Below are 6,518 nucleotides of genomic sequence, written 5' to 3'. Positions count from 1 at the left end.
TATGTAGGAAGCCAATATTTCCTAAATCTATGTCCCAAACAAGGATTTGATTTAAGATGTCTAACTTATCCAATCCCAATCCTTAAAATAAATATCCTAAAGATGTGTGTTCACGATATTTTAAAATCCAAAAATTTATGTAGACACAATTTTCAAACAGCAATGCAAAAAGTACCTAAAAGATCAACAAAAGGTATGTGAGCGTCAAAAAAAAAAAAAATATGTCAGTAACAATGTCGATATAAGATTATTGGAAGAAAGGTTCTCTCGACACAAATAAAATCTGAACTAAATTTTCCTAAAAAGCTAGGAATTTTTACCTTCTAACTTAAATTTTATTTTAGTCTATATAATTTAAAAAAAGTTCCGTTTCAATTTTTTTACATTTTAATTTAAAATATTATTTTAGTATATATCATTTTAAATAAAAAAAAATCAATTTTAATTTATATGTTGTATCTAATTTTAGTTCATATACTTTTAATAAATTTTATATTTAGTCACTCCAAATTAATTTCTATAAAATTGATTAAATAATTTCATGCAATAAAATTTGTTTAGGAATATGTTTCCAAAATTTATATAAAAATGGTAATAGATAGTTTTTTTTTTAAATCAACAATAAACTAACCATAGGGTCTAATTAAAATTTAGTTAAAGCACATGACAAAATTGGACATTTGAAAATAAATGGATTAAAATTGAATAAATTTCAAAATATATTAATTAAAATAATATTTTAACCATTTATTTAATTAATAGCAGATTGATTGATGAAAAGTATATATATAATCTTACTTCTAATCATGTTAATATTCCTATTGGTTTGATATCATTTCTGTTATTATATTTTGTGAAAAAATATTTGAAACATACCAAAATAAGTAATAAAATGATATTAATATGAATATAAAATAAATAATAATCATTTTAACTGGTTTAAAAGTGTAAAATATTTATTTATTGATTTAAACAATTTTTAATTTTTAATTTTTGTCTTTTTAAAAATATCTATTAAATTAACATCATCAATATTTTAGTAATATTTCTTTCGACATTTTCATAGAATTTAAAACATGACAATTTTTTTATACATTTATTTTTAATACGCATTTTTTTACACATTTTAAACATTGTTTCTAATATAATATTTTAATATAAAACTAACAACGTGTTGTCGGCTCCGTCTTGATCATATTATGTGGAAAACCATCTGATATCTTTTATTTTTCTTTTTTCTTTTTTCTATTTTTTTTTTAGTATTTTTTCATTAGTGTGAAACCCCACCACTTTTTTCCCTTTCATTTTCTCTTTAAATCTATTATTTATTTTGGATATACTAAATCCCACTCGTGCTAAGTTGTTAGGGAAAAAAGTAATTAAATTGTTATAATCATCGGATAATGCTATTATTAAAGTCACCTTTTTTCCAAATCTCTTATGAGTGCCTTGTGTGAAGTTTTATATTAATATAATTGATATTTATTGGTAAGTTTACTATATATTATTTTTAAGCATACATGAAACTGAAAATCGTATGGCTGTAAGTTTTTATTTTTAATTTTTTTTAAAAAAATTATACTTGTTCTCTCAAAATTTCTTATTCATAATTTTCATATTTCTTAAGGAAACTTCTGAATTCTTAGCAAATTTCTAAAAATAAAAACAAATTCTTAAAATTATTTTTTTAGTTTTAAAAATTTGACTTTGATTTTGAAAAAACCTTTTAAAATGTAGAAAGTATAACAAAAATATCAATAGATTAAAGTTATTTTTATATGCTTAGTTTTTAAAAACAGAAGTCCAAAAACTAAATGATTGGTAAGGGGACCTTAATTTTCAATTGAAAAATGACAAAGTGACATAGATCAACAGGAACCAATATGTACTATTTCTTCTAAAATTAGAGATTCAAATCCTCGCATATCCCTATACTAAACAAAATTGAGATTTTGAGGAGAAAAAATCATATTTAATTATACCTAAGTAGTTCGAGTTAAGTTGAGTCCATTTTAAGTTTATTAATCAAAGAAACCCTCTTTTGTTTATGGTAGAGTTAGTGTACTTCCAAAATCATACTGTTGTTGTGTTGTGGAAGATCTACTGCCTTTGAAACAAAATTTGGTGCGACTTTGGTACTAAATTGTAATTGACGGTTTCTCTCGAGGTTTACACAACCTTCGATCAATCTCAGACGTGCACTCATCGGAAAAAGGAATGGAATCAAAAATAATTTTTGCTCAGTAATATAGAAGAAAAAGAATGCTCAGATCTGGAATAATTTTTGTTTAGTAACATAGAAGAAAAAGAATGCCTAGGTCTAGAATAATTTTTGCTCAATAACATAGAAAGCTCAAATTTGGAAAAAACCATCAGCATATGTGAAGAAGATAAAGAACACAACAGATGGAAGAAGATGATGAAACAAACTAAGGATCTGCAATGTTGGATATTTGTTGGTTAGCTCTAAATTTTTTCTAAGCAACCTGTGGTAGTTCTTATTGTTGCCTAAGATGAAATCTTAACACCTGTCTTAAACAATACTATATTCTACATAATATTTTTTTCTTTCTTAATCTAAAAATTATATGCAGAATATTTTTCTTTCCTATTCTGAAAAGTCTCAGCAGAAGTATATTGCCCGATATTTTCCTTATTTATGGGGCAACTTATTTTGGCTAAAGGAAAAATATTTTACGAAAATTCTTTCCTTAATTGGCCACGATTTTTAAAAGGAGAATAACGACTTTCATTTAGGATGGCCACATTTATTCATAGTGAGAGTATGTCTTTGTTCTTGGTGGCCGAATTGTGCAACATGATTTTTTTTTTTTTTTTTATCTTTGCACACTATTTCGCTGCTTGAATAGTTCAAGAACTTGAAGATAACTTTTGCCTTAGAGAGAGCCTAAGGCATCGCTGAAAAGAAGGGATTCTCGATCTTAGACGAAGCCTAAAACTTCATTCTTGAGAAGGATTTTTCAATCTTAGGGAGGACATAAGATTCATCAGTGAAGGGAGTTCATTGAATTACAAGAAAGATAATCAAGTGGAGAAAATTTTCACACTCTGTCGGAAGTTGAAGTGTTTAACACTAATATTATCACACTTAGAAGGAGTCTAAGTACAATTGAAAGGGAATCTCACATCTAGGGGGAGCCTAGGTGAGTTGTGAGTTGGGCTCTACATGAGTCACTATAGTAATCATTGAATTACAAAAGTACTACGTTGCAATTGTTTGTCTCTTTAATATTAGTGTATTATCTTTTTTTAACACATTGACCTCTAGACATAGGTAGTTTATTGACAAACTAGATTACCGACTCCTGTGTGCCTTTACTTGCGTTCTTATAACTACTTTTGTTTGTTGTTACAGTGTTTATCTATGTTTTCTGTTTAACATCTGAATTTCAAGTGACGAATCATCTTATAGCTTTTTCAATTGGTATCAAAGTGAGTCACCTTTATCTCAGGTTCTTCGATCATGAATGAGATCAAAGAAGATGCTTCTACCACTCATCCTCCAGTTCTAGATTGAACAAACTATTCATACTGGAAAGCTCGAATGACTACCTTTCTGAAGTCAGTTGATGGTAAAACATGGAAGGTTGTAGCTACTGGTTGGTCTCATCAAACCACCAAACCTGATAATGGAAAGGCAATATTGAAACCTAAATTACAGAGGTCTGAAGCTGAAGATGAAGCATCATTAGGGAATTCTCGAGCACTAAATGCGATATTTAATGGTGTTGATCGCAACATATTTAGACTGATTAATATGTGCTATGTTAAGGAGGCATGGGATATTTTATCCGTTGCTCATGAAGGAAATTCAAAAGTTAAAGTGTTAAGGTTGCAGTTGTTGATTTCAAAGTTTGAGAATCTTAAAATGCACAATGATGAATCAATTTTTGAATCCAATGTTTGATTACTAGACATTACAAATGAGTCGTTTGCTTTGGGAGAGAAAATTTCTAAAGAAAGACTTGTTTGGAAAGTGCTTAAGTTTTTATCTAAAAAATCTAACATGAAAGTTACTGTTATCGAGGAAGCTCAAGAGATAACATCATTGAAAGTAGATTAATTATTTGGCTCTTTGCTCACATTTGAGATGTCTTTGGATGGTAAACCTGAGAAGAAGAATAAGAAAATTACATTGCAATCCTTAATTAAAGAAGAGCATTGTTGAATCTATTTCATTGCTTTAAAAAAAATTCAATCGTGTTCTCAAACGATTTGGAAAGAAGCCTAGCGATTTTAATTCTAAAAACAATAAGACCGGTGGCTCTCTTCATCTCAAACAATTTAGAACTCAAAGTAGTAAGAAAGAAGCTGACAAGTCAAGTGCTTTAAATTTTCAAAAAAAATAGTCTTTTAAATGCAAAAAATGTGAAGGCTATGGACACTTTTAAGCAGAATGTCCTAATTTTTTAAAGAAGTAGGGTAAAAGTTATGTCTTAACTTTGTCTGGTGATGAGTCCGTAGATAGTTGTGACTCAGAGGAAGATCTCAAAGCTCTTGTTAGTAACATCTCATTTGACACCTCATCATGTGGGATTTCAAAATATGATGTGTATGTAGAAAATGTTCACAACACTATCAAACATGTGTCTATTGATCCTTCTTATCAAGACCTCTTTATTAAATGAAAGATGATCTTAAAATCCTTGATGTGCAGAAAGAAATAATTGAGACTTTGATGGCTGACAATCACAGGTTTATGTCTACTACTGTCTACTACTGTAGATTTTAAGCAAGAACTTACTCAAGTTAGAACTGAAAAGGATTCGGTTTGTAAAAATGTCAGAATGCTGAACATTGGTACTCAGTCTTTAGAGAAAATATTGACAAAAGGAAAGACAGTCGGTGATAATTCTGGGCCAAGTTTTTGAAAAAGTGTAAGTCAGCATAATAGACAGCCTCATCTCAAAAGGAAGCAAAAGATTGAGTTTGTCAGAGCTCAGAATCTAGAGTCTTATGGATTTACAGAACATCCCCCAAAAATGCAAAATGGGAAGCCAACAGAAATGACAAACCAAGATGGATATGTCACCATTGTGGAAGAGTGAGCCGCAAACGCCCATTTTACTATTAGTTGTTGAAAACTCTTCATAGATCTACAAACTCAAGTAAGGCACCTCACTTCTCTCGAAATAGATATCAAAGAGAGTCAAAATTAAAACAAGTTTGGAGAGTGAAGAATGTTAAAAAAAGATGATGGAAATTTGGTTGTATTGACTTTCCTCAGATCTTCTGCTAAAAAAGAATGGTATTTTGGTAATGGGAGTTTTAGACATATGATTGGTGAAAGAACTATTTGTCTGATCTCAAATCTGTCAGCTCAGGAAAGGTCACATTTGGAGATGATGCTTCAGGCAAGATCATTAAGAAATGCAAACTTAATTACCTAGGTCTTCCCTTCTTAAATGATGTAATGCTGGTTGAATGGCTCACTGTCAATCTTATTAGCATCAGTCAGCTATGTGATCAAGGTTTGAACATGAGTCTTACAAAAGACCAGTATATTGTCATAGACAATGTTAAAGCTCTTGTTATGATAGGATGCATTCATCTGATAATATTTATATGTGGAATCTTGACAATGCTTCATAGGTTTGTCATCTCTCGTGACAAGATGAAGCAAGCCTATGACATAAACGCCTAGGCCATGTGAGCATGAAGACTCTTTAAAAAGCACTAGCCAAAAATGCTATATCTGGACTTCCATCTTTATATTCTTAGACTGACATTATTTGTGGAGATTATCAATCAGATAAACAAATTCATACTCCACAAAAAAATATCTCACTCTAGTTCAACACGTATCCTAGAACTTCTCCACCTAGATCTTATGGGTCCTATCCAATCAGAAAATTTCAGAGGTAAATAGTATATTTTAGTTGTTGTTGATGACTTCTCTAGATACGCTTGGGTCCGTTTATTTCAGGAAAAGTCAGAAGCATTTATGCCTTCTCAAGCTCTTTGTCTCCCATTACAACGTGAGAAAGAGTTGAATGTGATACGAATCAAGAGCGGTCATATTAGGGAGATTGAGAATTCTCATTTTTTTCATGTTTTGTAGTTTAGTTGGGATTGGAAACATCAGGAGATGGCTCGCGCGATGTTACATACTAAACACCTACCATTTCATTTTTGGGCAAAAGCTCTAAACAAACATGTCATATTCATAATAGAATTGTTTTACGACCAAGTACCTCGAGCACAATTTATGAAATATGGAGAGTGAGAAAACAAAATGTTAAATACTTCCATGTTTTTCAGCAATACTTGTTACATTCTGGTTTATAGGGAAGTCAGATGAAAATGGAATCCAAATAAGATGAAGACATATTTCTTGGGTATTCCACAAATATTCGTGCATATTGTGTATAATAAACGAACCCGATGTTATGAATCTATCAGTTTCTACTGTTAAGGAAGAAGAAGATTTGAACGTCCTTCCACTTTTCAATATAGATATCTTTAACATCTCCTCTGACATGTCATCTAACATGAAT

Source organism: Benincasa hispida, chromosome 1 (genome assembly GCF_027475165.1).
Source record: "Benincasa hispida cultivar pf3 chromosome 1, pf3_genome.v1.1, whole genome shotgun sequence".
NCBI lineage: Eukaryota > Viridiplantae > Streptophyta > Magnoliopsida > Cucurbitales > Cucurbitaceae > Benincasa > Benincasa hispida.
Note: the sequence above shows the minus strand (reverse complement) of the source record.